General features: G+C 35.8%; 1 long non-coding RNA gene and 1 pseudogene across 1 annotated transcript; both read left to right on the top strand.

Annotated features, from left to right (window-relative positions):
* Window positions 1-1,010: 1,010 nt before the first annotated feature.
* On the top strand, window positions 1,011-6,792 carry LOC120216967 (annotated as a pseudogene).
* LOC120216968 lies at window positions 3,387-4,273 on the top strand. Its single transcript, XR_005525114.1, has 3 exons — window positions 3,387-3,569; window positions 4,022-4,093; window positions 4,218-4,273. It is a non-coding gene; the product is annotated as an uncharacterized LOC120216968 (long non-coding RNA).
* Window positions 6,793-12,869: the final 6,077 nt, after the last annotated feature.

Raw genomic sequence — 12,869 nt, forward strand, 5'->3', positions numbered from 1 at the left:
TTACTGGAATATAATATTATTTTAAGAATGTTTTATTACCCTGTTTGGTTTACTTAATAGGAATGTACGATTACAATATTTAATTGAAGGAATATAAAATTATTTGAATGTATATTTTACTAAATTATCCTTGTGATATATATATATATATTAACAAGTAAAACTTTAATATTAAATTATAAATATTTTAATTATTACACTAAGTTTAAAGAAAAAATACATTTAACATATAATTAATATAATTAGTATATCAAACTTATAATTTTAAATAATTTTCATTAGTATCATATTTATTTATATAAAATATAATATAATATGAAAAATAATGTTGTAATCTCAAGTGGACAAATATATTATTTTTTAATGTATAAGATCTATTTTTTAATAAATTAAAATTAAATATTATTTTAAATAATAATTAGAAAAAAGAGACTGAAACTTTTCTTCGTCTGTTTGGATTTTGTTGTAATTTTTTTGAACTCCTCGTTAGTTGAATCTCCAAGTTATCACATCTTTTGCACATACGCAATGAGAAATGGCCATTTACGGGGTTGTTGGAAGGAAGATTGGTGTTTCAAACAAGGGTTTAGTCTCCTTAATGTGGATCACATTATATTTGAGTAGAGTTCAAGCAGTGTTCAAATACTACGTTCCACCCTGTTTGCATCACTGTAACCCATCTTTTTGCATTAATGATGATAATGACCTTGTTATCAGTTTGACATGATGACAACAAATGAACCTTTTTTTTTACGAAAGAATCTAGGAGGAAAAAAAAAACAATAAGCCTTTTCCTTGCTTCTCTTTATTCACAATCCATCATTAAAAATGTAGCAATATTGGTGGAGTTCACATAGCTTGAATGCATAATTGATGTCTTTCGAAACGGCTTTAGCATCATGACCAGTTAACCACCATTAGCCGTTGGGGTCCCTACTTAACAACCATTGTTTTTAAGTGTAGGTCAATATAAAAAGAGAGAGAGAGATAAAGTTCGGGGCCCATTGCATTAGGTATAGGACCCCCGCCCAAGACACCATCCCCCCGTTTCATGGCATTATAAAAAGAATCCCACTTCGGAAAGTTACCATCACACAAGCCTCTCTTTTATGTCCCTGTTTTACGTCCTTAATTACTCTGCAAAAAGAATGGCGATCTCAAGTGTGGGAATGGCTTGTCTTTTGCTGGTCTCATGTATGGTGGTGCCGAGCTTGGCCAAAGTTTAAACTGTTGGTGACGCCTCTGGCTGGACAACTGGGGTAGATTATAGCACATGGACTAGTGGTAAGACCTTCAAAGTTGGTGATAGCCTTGGTGAGTTGTAAAATCTAAACCCTAATTTTCAAATGAATTTCACATTTGATCAGAGCATATTTAGATTGGTCCATCATTAACTGACACGGTTGAATTTTGTTTGGTTAACCTAGTTTTCAACTACCCAACTAGCCATTCAGTGGATGAAGTGAGTTTGTTAATTTTTATGATTTTTTTTATGATTTGAAGTTGCATTAGTTATGATTACTCCTAATCTTTAGGCAAATAGAATTCATGTTTTTCAGAAAAATAAAACAATCAAAAGTTTGTTTAGATTATCATAATCTCCAGAATATTTTTTTGGATTTTATCTCAAACTTTTGTCGTATAAATAACTTGTTTTAGCTATTGAATAAATGTGTGATTTCAACAGGTTATTCATATTCCTTTCTTGTTCTTTTTTATACCAAAAAATTGGCATCAGAGCTATATCCTAAGGGATCTTTGAATTCAAAGAACCAACAAAATACAAAACCATATCTAATAAAAACATGAATGTGGAAGCTTCGTTCACTGCACTTGCTCCTCTGATTTTTTACGGCACCAATTATCAAGGGTGGTTGTTAGAATGGAGGCCTATCTTGATGCTATTGATGTGTGGGAAGCTGTTGAACAAGAATATGAAACTCCTCCCTTACCAAACAAGCCAACTGTGGCTCAAATCAAGAAGCACAAGGATCGCAAGCAGCAAAAATCCAAAGCCAAAGCTAGCCTGTTTGCAGCAGTTTTGAATTCTATTTTTAATAGGATTATGACCAATAAAACTGCTAAAGAAATCTGGATTTCTTAAAGAAAGAGTATAAAGAAGACGAAAGAATCAGAGGTGTGAGAGCATTGAACTTGTGCAGAGAATTCGAGTTGAAAAAAATCGGAGACAATCAAGGAATATTATGATAGGTTGCTTAGCATTGTTAACAACGTAAGACTCCTTGGCAATGATTTTTCTGATTCAAGGATTGTACAAAAACTTCTTGTTACAATTCCTGAAAGATTTGAAACTACAATTTCATCTTTGGAAAACATGAAAGACTTGTCAATCATCACCTTGGCAGAGTTGTTAAATGTTTTGCAAGCTCAGAAACAAATGAGACGTATACGGTAAGGAGGAACAATAGAGGGAGCTCTCCAAGCCAAATCGCACAACTACAGCGGTTACAAAATCAAGAAAAAGATGCATAGTAAAAGCAAATAGATTGGAGGTTTCACAAATGGAAAAAAATTAACACTCAAACTTTTCCATCATGTCCTTAATGTAAAAAGAGCAACCATCCACAAAAAAACATGTTGGTGGAGGTCGGATGTGAAATACAATAAGTGTGGACAGGTAGGACATATGGGAAAATTTTGCAAGTATTCACAACAAGAAGAAGATAATGCTACTTAGAATCCATAAGATGATGAGCAAATATTTGTGGCATCCTGTTTCACCACTAGCAACTCCACTGAAAGTTGGCTTATAGACAGTGGTTGTACAAATCATATATATTATGATCGTGATCTCTTCAAAGAGCTTCATCAAACTGTTGTATCTATAGTCAAAATTTGAAATGGAGCATATATCAATGTGGAAGGCAAAGAAACAGTGGCGATTGAAGGTCATACAGGTTTGAAATTTATTTTTGATGTGTTATATGTGCTTGAAATTAATCAGAAACTTTTGAGTGTTGCTTAACTATTGGAAAAAGGGTATAATGTGTTATTTGAAGACAAAAATTGCATAATCAAATATGCAAAAAACATAGATGTGTTCAACATTCATATGAAATACAAAAGTTTTTCCTTGAACTTTATGCTAGAAGAGCATGCTATTGTACACAAAAAAGAAAATTATACCATGTTTTGGCACAGAAGGTTGGGCCATTTTCACCATGCTGCTATATTTTTTATGAAGAAAAATAGTCTTGCAAAAGGCTTGCCTCAATTAGAGAATGAGTTACCTGCATGTGAGATTTGTCGATACGAGAAACTAACAAGGCTCACTTTTCTGCAAAATATAGCTTGGAGAGCTATTAAAAAATTACAACTTGTTCACACTTCCAAGCTATTAAAAAATTACAACTTGTTCACACAGACATAGTAAGGCCCATCAAAATACCTTTATTGAATGGCAGTAAGTAGTACATTGCTTTCAATGATGATTTCACAAGATTTTGTTGGATTTATTTCATGAAGTTTAAATATGAAGTTGCTGACATTTTTTGGAAGTTTAAAGCTTATGTGGAAACTCAAAGTGGTTGCAAGATGCAGGTGATCAGGTCTTATTAGGGATGGGCATGGGTCGGTTTGGGTTAGATTTTTCGTCCACCCGACCCGACTCGAGAACAAGGAATCCTCCACCCGAGATCCAACCCGACCCAACCAAAACAAAATTTCATCGACCCGATATATAACTTAAAAACTCGACCCTACCCCAAATAATAATAAATATCATTTTTATTTAATAAAAACAGTGACTTAATTGAAAAAATAATATATAGATGTGTATTATTGTAATTATTTCTACATATATAAGGTAAAATTATATATATTTTTCGGGTCGGGTCGGATCGGGTATTTTTCACCATAAACCCAAATTCGACCCAACCCGAACATCACATTTAAAAAATTCGACCCGACCCGACCCGACCTGAACCTGATTTTTTTTAAAAAAAAACCCAACTCAATCGGGTCAGAACCCATTGGGTTTGAGTCCTATGTCCATCCCTAGGTTTGATAATGGAACTGAATATACTTCTGAAAAGTTTAACAAATTTTGTCAAGATGCAGGCATCGAGCATCAGTTGACTGCACCTTGCACTCCACAATAAAATGACGTGGTGGAAAGGAAAAATAGAACAATTATGGATATGGTAAGGTGCTTACTTCATGATAAAAAATTGCCGAAAAAATTTGGTCTAAAGTAGCAAACACGTTAGTTTATCTACTCAACAGACTTCCAACCAAAGTTTTGCAAAAAGGATTCCATTTGAAGCATTGTATGGCTATAAACCAGAACGTGTTAATTTGAAAAATATTTGGTTGCTTGTGTTTCTCTTGCATTCATCAGGTTGAGAGACAAATTAGACAATAAAACAGAGGCTAGAATTTTTGTAGGCTATAATATATCCTCAAATGCCTATAGAATTTATTTGCATGAACAAAATAAAGTCATAATTAGCATAGATGTCCAGTTCCATAAGTCAGATAGCTGGAGTTGGGATATTGACAAAAAGATTGAGTTTCAAGATGAAGACGATAACATAGATGATAAACCTGTTAGAGGAACTCGATCGCTTTTTGCTATCTATCAAAGGTGTAATGTTGCTATGATAGAGCCTGCAGAGTACGAAGAAGCAACATCTGATAAAAAAATGGATGGCTGCAATGAAGGAAGAGCTCAACATGATTGAAAAATATCAAACATGGGAACTGGTGGACAGACCAACTTACAAGAAAGCTATTGGAGTGAAATAGGCTTATAGAACCAAACATAATTTTGATGGTTCTGTAAACAAATACAAGGTGAGGCTCGTCATCAAAGGGTATGCTCAAATGTTTGGGGTAGATTTTTTAGAGACCTTTGCTCCGGTTGCGAGGATGGATATTGTACGATTGTTATTGGCCCTTGCTGCACAAAAAGGTTGGCTTGTACATCAAATGGATGTCAAATCAGTATTTTTGAATGGTCACTTGAAGGAGGAAATATTTATTGAACAACCACAAGGTTTTGTTGTTCAAGGAGAAGAAGAGAAGGTGTATCGACTCAAAAAGGCACTGTATGGCTTAAAACAGGCGCCATGATCATGGTACAACAAAATTGATTCATACTTGCTTAACTTAGGCTTTGAAAAATGCCTAAGTGAATCTACTTTATATATCAAGAAGAGTGGTGATGAAATACTTGTGGTGTCTCTTTATGTTGATGACTTGCTTGTAACAGGCAGTGGGTTGCAGTTGATTGAGAAGTTCAAATATGAGATGAAAGAGGTCTTTGAAATGACAGACCTTGGAGAAATGATATTTTTTCTTGGTATGCAGGTACGACAAAAGCCAAACGAAATTTTTTTGTGCCAACAAAAATATGCAAAAGAAGTCCTCAACAAATTTAACATGGAAGCATGCAAGCCAACTGCAACTCTAATGAATCAAAAGGAGAAATTTTCAAAAAATAATGAAGCTAAAAAGTTGGTGATAAATTGTATAGAAGTTTAATTAGATGTTTGATGGACTTGACAATAACCAGGTCGGACATCATGCAAGTTGTGAGTTTGTTATCAAGGTACATGAATTGTGCTTGTGAAATTCATTTTCAAACAACAAAAAGAATTACGAGGTACGTAAAAGGCACAATGGATTATGGCGTAAAGTTCAGTCAAGTTGAAAATTTCAGCCTCCATGGTTATTCGGATAATGATTGGGTTGGATGTGTTGATTATATGCGTAGCACCTCAAGTAACTGTTTTAGTCTTTGTTTTGGAATTTTTTCTTAGAGTTTGAAGAAACAAGAAATCGTTGCTCAATCTACAGCAGAAGCAGACTATGTGGTTGCTATTGCTGCTACAAATCAGACACTCTGGATCAGAAAACTGTTGACAGATTTACATATGGAGAAAGAGGAAAATACATAGATATTTATGGACAATCAAGTTGATATATCAATAGCTAATAACTCAATGTTCCATGGCAGGACAAAACACTTCAAAATAAAATTATACTTCATTCGTGATGTTAAAAAATAAGGAGAGGTGCAGCTGGTTTATTACAGTATCAAAAATCAATATGATGACATCTTTACAAAGGCTTTGCCTAAAGCCATATTTGAATTTTTAAGACAAAATCTTGGTGTTTGTAGCTCCAACATCAACGAGGAGTGTTAACTTTTATGATCTTTTATGATTTGAAGTTGTATTAGTTATGATTACTCCTAGTCTTTAGGCAAATAGAATTTATGTTTTTTAGGAAAATAAAACAATCAAAAGTTTGTTTAGATTAATATAATCTCTGAAATATTTTTGGATTTTATCTCAAACTCTTGCTGAATAAATAACTTATTTTAGTTGTTGAATAAATGTGTGATTTTATCATGTTCTTCATATTCATTTCTTATTCTTTTTTTACCAATAGAGTTCAAGTGACTACAATACGTGCACAGTGGGCAATGCCATCACAATATATAACATGGGAACCACCGTCGTTGCTCTCAAAAAGGTTGAGACTCATTACTTCATTTGTGGTGTAGTGGGCCATTGTGGGAATGACATGAAGCTTGTTGTTAAAGTGGAGTCAGGCTCAGCACCGGCACCGTCCAAGTTCAAGTCTTTAGCTAAGTCACCATCTTCTTCCACCGCTTCCTCACTGGCTTCCAGCGATAAACCATCGACAACCACACCATCTACCACAAAAACAACCATAGCCCCAGATTCTTCATCATGGAGTCTCTCCCCATTTGTGGCTATTGTCACAACGTGGGTTGCATTGTTTCTTATGGTTGTTTCATAATTAATCTTGTGGGCAAAGAGTAATGGCCATGATCAGGATAGTGGCTGTGCTGTTGAACTCATTTTTCTTCTACAAAAAAAATCCATTTTTATCTTTGTTTGTATCGTGTTGATTGATTGGAATTTTTTTAATAATATGGATCGTTACCTAAACCTAAATAGTTTATGATTAATGGTATTTTCATTTTGTATGAGAGTTTATTTTTTTTCAAATGTTTTGAGAACTTAAAAATCAACAAAGCATTGGATACAATACAATAATGCAAATACCATAACAAATTTGATCATACTCTTTTCTCGGTCCTTCGGATCCAAAGTCCAAAGGAGGATCCATCTGGGGTAAGGCCACTTCATAGTTATTTAGCTTGAAAAATAATGGAAGGGTAGGGAGCCACATTGTAGGTGGTGATGCCAACAAAATCATCGGGGGATGCAAGATTGGTGTCCACCTGCAATCTCAATATCCAATATTCCTAACCTCATATTCAAGTAATTTAACAAAATTACATCCAGTCCATTTAATCAATGCTCCGGAATAAAACTAGTTTAACAAAATTTACTTTAGCATGTTGATTTCCATCTAGAACATGCAGGTTTTCCAAATATAACGACATAATACCATGACTTCACTCTCCTCAACTATTTCCATAATCTTTGCTAACATTGCTGGGGACTATTACGGACTACTTAATTTGTTTGCAAAAAAAGTTGATTTTCATTAGGGAAAGCAAATATCAGATGTTCCAATCCTTTCAAACCCATAATTCTAGAATGCCCATGTCTTACACCAAAACCCCTATTTGTATCAATCATAAGTATCATTGTTCAACTCTCGGTTATAGCTCAAAGTTAAGATTAAATTACATAAAAATGCATTAAATATGATAAAATGCAAACTGAAATCACGAATAATAACACATTTTTCAGGTACCAATTTCTTAGAATGTGATTGAGCATAAAGCCATAAACCAATACCTTCTCAATCAGACCGGCATAAGTGCCACATATATTTTGATTCAAGCAAATACATTCATCTCATATATTTGGGAGCTTGTAGTCATCTCCCCAGTCAAAAGGCAAGCTATCAAAATCGTAAGTTGCAAGAACTTTTGATAATTTATGCTCTGGATCTCCAAAAGTTGAATGACATTCTACTAGATTTGCATAAGGATCTATAAGAATACTGTTGCAGTCAAATTGATGCCCTTTGTTATCATCCTCTGATGCACCTAATGGAAAAGCCTTAGCTGGGATGGATTGGGTTCAGGGGCTTCTTCTTGAAATTGCAAAGTGTGAGGAAGTAACTACAACAACAAGAAATATAACCAGAATGCATATCACTTAATGAACTATAACACTCCTTATATACAAGAGTTTACAACAGCCCTTATAACTGTTCAACAGCTAACAACTAACATCTAACTACTGTTTTTAACAGTTTTCCTAACTATACAACTAACCGTACACATCAGCTAGCAACTTCATCATTCACTAAAAGCTTCATCATTCAACATTCTCCCTACTTCTTATTCTTTCTCCCAAAGAAAAGACTGCACATTCACCCTGGCTTTAAACACTTTAAATCGAGCAGCAGCTAACGGCTTTGTGAATCCATCAGAAACCTGATAACTTCCTGGAACATAGTTCACCAACACTTGCTTCAACACCACATTCTCACTAACGAAGTGAACATCAAGCTCAACATGTTTACTCTTTGCATAATAGACATGATTAGCTATCATTGCAACAGCACTGCTGTTATCACACCAAACTATTGGAATTTTCTGCTTTGCAACACCCAAATCATTTAGGAGAGCACTCACCCCATGTTGTTTCAGTAGTAACTCTGCTACACTTCTATACTCAGCTTCCATAGTCGATCTGGAAACTGACTTTTGTTTCTTCGAGTTCCACATCACAAGATTATCACCTACAAACACATAATAGCCTGAGACAGACTGGCGATCATCAGTGCTTGCAACCCAATCTGCATCAGCAAAGGCTACTACATTGAATCCTGCTACTGCAGGTGCTATGACCAAGCCATGATTAATTGTTCCCACCAAATACCTCAAAATCCTCTTAACAGCAACGAGATGTTCTTGTCTTGGAGCATGCATGTACTGTGTTGCCTTATTAACACTGAAGGTTATGTCTGGACGAGTGTGACGAGCATATAATAATGCACCTACAATGCTTCGATACTCATAAGCATCCTGAAGCAACACCCCCGCATCTTGACTTAACTTAGCAGACACAAGCATTGGTGTAGATGCAGGATTGGTAGTGCTCTTTTTTATCTTCATCAACAACTCTAGAATAAACTTCCTTTGGCTAAGAATTAATGAGCTACCACAACTCTTAGCTTCTATGCCCAAAAAATTAATGTAGATCACCAAGATCATTCAGGGTAAATTCACTTCCAAGCAATTTCACTACTTCTTCAATCTGCTTGTTGGAACTTCCAATCAACACTATATCATCAACATACACGAGTATGTAAACACATTAACTATCTTCTCAGCGAATAAATAGAGATGTATCTGCTGAAAACTCTTTAAACCCAATCTTAACTAGGCAGTTCTTCAGTTTTTCATGCCAATTTCTAGGGGCTTGGCGTAAACCATACAATGCCTTTTCTAATCTACACACCAAGGGACTACTATCAGCAGGTACTTGCTCGAACCCATGTGGCTACTGCATGAACACCTCTTTATACAGATCACCATACATAAATGCATTATTCACATCCACTTGGCGTAACTGCCAGCCATTTGTAACAGCTAGTAAAAGAACTACATTCAACGTTGCAAATCTGACAACTGGATTTATTGTTTCACCAAAATCATGTCCTGGCATTTGAGAAAAACCTTTAGCTACTAATCTAGCTTTATACCTGCTAATAGAACCATCAGAGTTCTTTTTCAATTTGAACAGCCATATACACCCCACCAATGGTCGTCCTTCAAGTAGTTTCAATAGAGTCCACGTACTATTCTTCCTTAAGGCTTCAACTTCTGCATGCATGCTGCTCTCCAATGAGGTGACTGAATTTCTTCATGAACATTAAGAGGTTTCATGTCATCATAGCTAGCATATACAATTTAGGCTTAAATATCCAACACTTACTCCTTGTCAGCATCGAATGTTGGTTCAACGAACTACAACATTATCATCTCTTAAAGAGGCAACATTGTTAAATGAATCAGTCATTGCCACAGGCTGCCATTGATTTGTTGATTCAACAGCTTCAGTTATACCAACTTCACCACATTCTTCATCTACATCTTTTCGAGCAACAACTTCTAGGGAGGTTTCACCCATATCACCTGCACTAACTGCTTCCTGTGGAACTGCTTCAGTCAAGCCAGCCAGAGTCATGTCATCAAAAGTTATTCATTAATCTGCACCAGTTGTGTTGACTCGAAATTGCTTCATGTCAGCAACGACTTCAAGTTTTGCAGACCTTTGTTTATTAAATAGAGATGTATTACTTGATTCTTCAACCCCTACAAATGGAAAGGTAAACTCATAAAAAATAACATGTCTGGAAACATATATTATGTCACTAGCTGCTAAACACATATAACCTTTATGTTGAGGGCTGTAACCAAGGAATGTACAAGGCTGAGAACGAAATTCAAGTTTATGCTACTGAAACAACCTCAAGTGAGGAAAACATTTGCACCCAAAGACTTTCATGAAATCATAATCTGGCTTTTTCTCAGACAACTTCTCATAAGGTGACAGCTCATCCAAAACCCTAGTAGGAAGTCGATTGATAAGAAATATTGTTGTAACAACTGCATAATACTAATAACGCAAAGGCATAACAGCTTGTGCTAACAAAACCAAGGCAAGCTCAATGATGTGTCGATGTTTCCTTTCAATCACACCATTTTGTTCAGACATATGGGGGCAAGCAACACGATGTACAATTCCTTCTCTTAATAACACAACTGATAGACTGTGATACTCTCCACCCCAGTCACTTTGCATAACCTTCACAGCTAGCCCAAACTGAGTTGCAACCATTTTCTAAAACACCTTAAACGTGTTTACTACCTACGACCGATCTTTCAAGAAATAGACCCAAGTGTGTCTTGAGTGAGCATCAACAAACGAGAAGTAATAGTGATAACCATTTGAAGCTATATGAGTTAGTCCCCATATGTCAGTGTACACAAGTTGAAAGGGTTCAGTATAAAAAGTTTTGGAATGGCAGAAGGGCAACTTATGGCTTTTGCCAATGCATCATACTGCACAAATTTTATTCACATCTTTATTAACTTGTACATCAATAGCTTTGCATACACTAGCAATTGTATCATATGTTGCATGTCCTAACCTTCTATGCAACAGACTGTAAACATCACTAGTTGTAGCCATATTTACACAGACATTTTTACAAGTACTCAACTTAGTAGTACTCAACTTAGTAGTACTAGGAAACACATAAATTCCCTCTTGCATTCTACCTCGAAGAAGCACCTCTCCATTAAATGCATCACGAACACAACAACCTTGTGCATAGAACTCAAACACCATATTGTTGTCCCTAGCAAACTTGGACACAGATAATAAATTGTATGTTATACCAGGTACATGAAGTAAATCATTAATTTACAGTACTCTAGAAGCAGACTTCATGACTGTACTGCCAACCAAATTGACAGGTAATAAAGCACTATCACCCACAACTAGCTTACCTGGACCACTGCAACCAGTTTTGCGAGTTACAATATATGCATCTGGGATAACATGGTGGGTGGCTCCAGAGTCAATGACCCACTGATCCTGCTTAGCTATTGATGCATATATATATGCGCACTTATCATACACGACAATGTAAGCATGAGGAGGTTCTTCATCATATTTCGATTGATTGTTACTAACAATCTGAAAAGATTCATCATAACGGTTCCAACACCGATCAACTAAGTGCCCAATTTTACCACAAAGTTGGCATTGAACATGCGGTCTACCTCGTTCTCGACCACCTGACCAAGCAGTAGTCATATGATCTCTATCATATCTTGAATAAGACCGTTTAGAGTAATCGCCTGAACCAGCCCCAAGAGCAACATGAGCCGCAACCATCACCGTTTCTTATTGAGCTGCAAACCAGCGATTTGTGTCTCTCAATCTATCAACATGGTACAAACCTTATCTAAGGGTAACATGTCTCCGCTCGATATAATAACAGCCATAAATGGCTAATATTCACACGGTAACCTTTTCAAAATGCTGGCAATATACCCTACAAAAGGAATCAGGTTGCCACATGAAGCCAAAGCATCATAAATTTCTTTGACTTTAGCAATGTAAACCCGCATATTGTCTTCTCCTTTCTTGAGAGACTGAAGTTTACAGTGTAAACTGATCACCGAGGTTGAAGACCTAGTTGCAAAGTATTGCAACACCGTAGCCCATATCGATGCAGCTGTCTCAGCTCTTACAAACTGAGATAAAAGAAGTGGACTAATAGTAGACAGTAACCATGGCGCTAACACACTGTCTGGGCTACAAAATCATCATAAGCTTCATTGGGAACCAGACTGTCATCTTCATCAACAATCATCTCCGGTGGAGATTGTATAACACCGGTGAGAATGCGCTCAAGTCTATGATTGAGAACAGTAAGTAAAACTTGTTGTTTCCACAACAAGAAATTTGTTTCATCCAGTACCACATTGATTTTCTTGTTAGTGAACATGGAATCACAACATTCAGTAGAAAAAGAACAAGAAACAAATAAGAGATTCGTTAATGAACCAAGAACACCATACTAAACTATTGAACAACCACCTTTCACGCTTAACAAGCACACTCTGAGTTATGCAGCAAGAAACACGAGACTCCAGGAACTTATGTCGATTGATACCATATGAGGAAGTAACTACAACAACAAGGAATATAACCAGAATGTATATCACTTAATGAACTATAACACTCCTTATATACTAGATTTTACAATAGCCCTTATAACTGCTCAACAGTTAACAACTAACATCTAACAACTGTTCTTAATAGCTTCCCTAACTATAAAACTAACCGTACATATCATCTAACAGTTTC

This window comes from Hibiscus syriacus, unplaced genomic scaffold (assembly GCF_006381635.1).
Source record: "Hibiscus syriacus cultivar Baekdansim isolate YM2019G1 unplaced genomic scaffold, ASM638163v2 tig00110174_pilon, whole genome shotgun sequence".
Taxonomy (NCBI): domain Eukaryota; kingdom Viridiplantae; phylum Streptophyta; class Magnoliopsida; order Malvales; family Malvaceae; genus Hibiscus; species Hibiscus syriacus.